Source organism: Nyctereutes procyonoides, unplaced genomic scaffold (assembly GCF_905146905.1).
Source record: "Nyctereutes procyonoides isolate TBG_1078 unplaced genomic scaffold, NYPRO_anot_genome, whole genome shotgun sequence".
Classification (NCBI taxonomy): domain Eukaryota; kingdom Metazoa; phylum Chordata; class Mammalia; order Carnivora; family Canidae; genus Nyctereutes; species Nyctereutes procyonoides.
The window spans coordinates 2459274-2463456 of NW_026575131.1; positions in this window are offsets into that span (position 1 = coordinate 2459274).

Consider the following 4183-nt stretch of genomic DNA (forward strand, 5'->3'; position numbering starts at 1 on the left):
AAATGTTAGCAGCAGGGACCTCTGGGATCTGCGTGGGGAGACAGGGATGCGCAGGCATGACTTTAGCTCAGGCCCCAGCCCTCCTGACTCTCACTGGCTGTTTGGCTACTTTCCCTCCCTCTCTGAGCTTCTCTGTCCTCATTCGCCAGCTGGGTACAGAAACTCCTCCCTTTTGGGGCTAGCCTCCCTGGCCAGAGGCTTCTGTGTCCCTTCTGGGACCCCAGCCTCAGGCCCACCCTAAAGCCTGCCCCCTGGGTCGTGGCCTGGCTAGAGAAAGGGGATCTTGGGTGACAGGTGATCTTAGAGCCTGATCTAGTGTACAGGGAGGCTCAGAGAGGGCAGGGCACACCCAAGGTCACACAGCAGTCCCAGGACTGCTCCCCAGGGCGGGCTGATGGAGGCCGATTAGGCAGCCAATTGGTATTCTGAGCAGCCAGAGGCCCCTCTCTGTCTCTGTAATTAATGGAGTGGCTTTTTAAAAGGATTCTAATCACCCTCGATCCTATCTGCTTATCACTAGCGTTCCTAATTAGATGATCCTGGCAATCACTCGGCTAATTCCCTCCAGCCTCCTGCAGCCCTGCCCAGCCTGGGGCAGCTCACCCCACCCCCGCAGTCCAACCGACCCAGCCAGATGGGCAGTCCGGGCCTTCGCTCCCTTCAGGGCCCTTGGTTCTCTAACTGCATTACCTTCAGGATGGATGGGTGACAGCGATGGATGGGCCACTGGATGGACACTGACAGGTGAGTGAGGGAACTGAATGATGGACAGCTATGAGGATGGATGGATGGATGGATGGATGGATGGATGGATGGATGGATGAAGTGAAAACTGGGAGGTTCAGAGCTCAGCCTTTTAGGTCAGACAGCTCTGCCATTTACCAGCTGTGTGTTCTTAGGGAAGCACTTAACCTCTCTGTGTCTCAATTTCCACATCTCATCTGTAAAATGGGAATAATAATAGCATTTCCTCATAGGGTTGCTGTGAGGATAGCTTAGAATAGAGGAAAGGCTGTATATATGGATATGCTAGCCTAATGATGACAATGTTGTAATTGGTGGATAGACAGATGTATAGAAGGACAGACAGATGAGTGAAGGGAAAGAGTGGGGGATGGACAGGTCTGTAGAAGAATAGGTAGGATAAATGGGACATAGAAATTGGTGAGCTGATGGAGAGCTGGTCAGGTGGTAGGTTACCAGGCAGGTAGAAGAGACAGTGAGTGCTCAGGGCCAGACAGGGAGGCATGGGAAATGGGGAGCAGCCTCTCCTCTTCTCCAGAGTTAACAGGATGATCTTAGCTCAGGTCCCTACACAGATGTAACTCAGACTCCCTTTCCCTTCCTAGGACATCCAGGACAGTTTCCACACAACCCTCCTAGCTAGTGGTAATGGGTGTCCACTGCGTTCTTTCCCCTCAACTCCCAATCAGGCAACACCCTTCCTGGTGGTGGCCCATGTGGTGTCTGGAAACTCAGATCTAGCCTCTGGTGGGGGTTTAGCGCCTGAGCAAAGGCATCATTTGTGGGACACCTAAGTTCTAAAGTGCACCAGCCTGTTAGGGCAGCCACTCCTCTCCCCACCCACAGTGCCCTAGTCTTCGGCACATCCCCACACGGAGCAGATCTGGGCAGGGCTCTAATCCCACTTCCAACAGCTGGTCCCAAGCCTCCAGGAAGACTCAACCCCCAGAGCCTCCACACACACCTCTAGACCTCTGCAGCTTCTAGGATGCGGAGTTCCTGGGTCTTTCTGGAAAGAGTATAGAACAAAGAAGCCTGAAGTATCTTCCAGAGTCGTGGCCTACATGCATATGCACACATTCACACCAGCACTCATCCACCCACCCACCCATCTACCCACCCACTCATCTGTCCATCCACTCATCCATCCAACTACCCATCCATCCATCCACCCACCCACTCATCCATCCATCCTTCATCCAATCACTTAATGATCCATCCATCCATCCATCCATCCATACCCCACCCACCCACTCATCCATCCATTCATCCATCCACTCATCCAACCACTTGCGCATCCATCTATCTACCTATCCAGCCAGCCAGCCTTTCATCTATCCATCTAACCACTTATCTCACCTGTTTCTTGAGCTCCTATTCATACATATACTATGAGCCAGGCACTCTTCTGGGTGCTGCATGTATATATGACAGTGAACACACTAGCCAGGGCCTTGACCTCATAGAGTTGCCACCTAGTAGGGGAGACACAAGAAACTGATAATGAATAAATAATAGGTAGTGATAGATGCCATGAAGAAAAACAAAGCAGAAGGAAAGCTTAGAGTGACGAAGTTTCCCTTTCAGACAGGGTAGACAGATAGGGCCCTCCCACCTGCATATGCATGTCAGGCACTCATGCCCCCACATGTATGTGCATGCCGGTACACATCAACACAAATGTACACATGTGCATGCGAACACACTTGGGCCTCCCACAAAGACGGAAGCTCTGCTATGCCTGGGCATTGGGGTATGGTGTCTCCAGAGATGCCCCTACCCACCCCAGCTGGGGGTGTCTTGCCCACCTGTCTGGCCAGAACTGTTTTCCTTCTTCCCTGCAGTCCCCAGGACCCTCCCCAGGTCTGCCTGCCTGGAGCTCAGCGCACATCTGAGTTCTGCTGGATCAACTAGAGAAGGGCCTAGGTGACTTATTCGCAATTAGCCATTCAGATCCATGAATCTTTCCTGCGCTGGTCTGGGTGTAAGCTGGAAACAGAGCTGAATTCAACTGTGACCCCCTTCTCTCCACCCACAGAGGACCCTCCCAATCCCAGCCTACGAGAAAGAGAACAGACACACACAAAACATGTGAATGCAGCTGCAACAAGCATTGAGGGAGAAGTGATACCTGTCTTGGGGCATCTGGGAGGGCTGAGCAGAGGAGATGACATTCTCAGCTGAGCAGAGAAGGGAGGACTGAGCAGAGGAAGTGACAAGCAGAGGGCAGGACTTGAAGAGGGTAGTTCCAGCAGGGTCTACTGGGAGGAGTGACATTGGCCTTTGGTTGTGACCTCACACAGGTGATGATCCTGGGTTTAGACATTGGATGTCCTTTCCAATGACGTAAATTGCCCCATTGGGAAAAAATATTTCCAGGTGGGAGGATGGTGTTTGCCATGGGACTGTAAACCTACTGCGCTTTCAGGCTAGGTGCATTATAAATGAATTTCTAGAACAGTGTTCTCAGGACGGCTGGGTGGTTCAGTGGTTGAGCATCTGCCTTCGGCTCAGTTCGTGAGTCCAGTGTCCTGGGATCGAGTCCCACATTGGGGTCCCCGCACAGAGCCTGCTTCTCCCTCTGCCTCTGTCTCTCCCTCTCTCTGGGTCTCTCATGAACAAATAAATAAAATCTTTTTATAAATAAATAAATCAGTGTTCTCAACAGGGTCAATCTTCCCTCCTCAGGGCATGTCTGGCAATGATGGGAAACATTTCTTACTGTCATGACTCAGTGGGGGGGTGGGGCAGGGCTGCTATTGGCATCTCATAAGGTGCGGTCAGGGATGCTGCCAAACATCCTACAATGTACTAGACAAACTTCCACCACAAAGAATGATCCAGTCCCAAATGTCAGTGGTGTTGAGGTGGAAAACTCTGGTCTGAGCCCTGAAACCATTGCGTGATGAGCACAGTTATATTGCATTTGTATTTTTAGTGTGCCTAAGGCATTCATTTCTTTAATGTGAACGTTTAAAACACACAGGTGACCTGTCAGGTTATTTATTTCTTAGTAAAGCAGGAGCCTTGAAACACTGAGGTAGCTTCATACAGAGGGAACAGTGGACACAAAGCCCTGAGTGGTGGGAGAGCACTTGTCTGTAGTCTGTTGTGTTTGAGCCTAGGGAGGTGGCAAGGGGGCATGGGGGCTGTATGGGATCAGGGACTGCAAAGGTCATGCAAGGCTCGGATCCCAGACCCAAGAGCTGAGATCAGGTACTGAGCTGGGGAGCCCTTGGGAGGATTTGAAGCAGAAGGAGAATGTAATCAACTGCATGTTGTGGAGAAATGTTACCAACAAACGGGTAAAAATGTAAAAGTCTGACGTTACCAAGTGTCTGCAAGGGTGTGGAGCAACTGGAGTTCCCACCCCCTGCTGGTGAGAATATACATTGGAACACCCAGTTTGGAAAATTCTTATAGATGTGAGGGTCCCAAG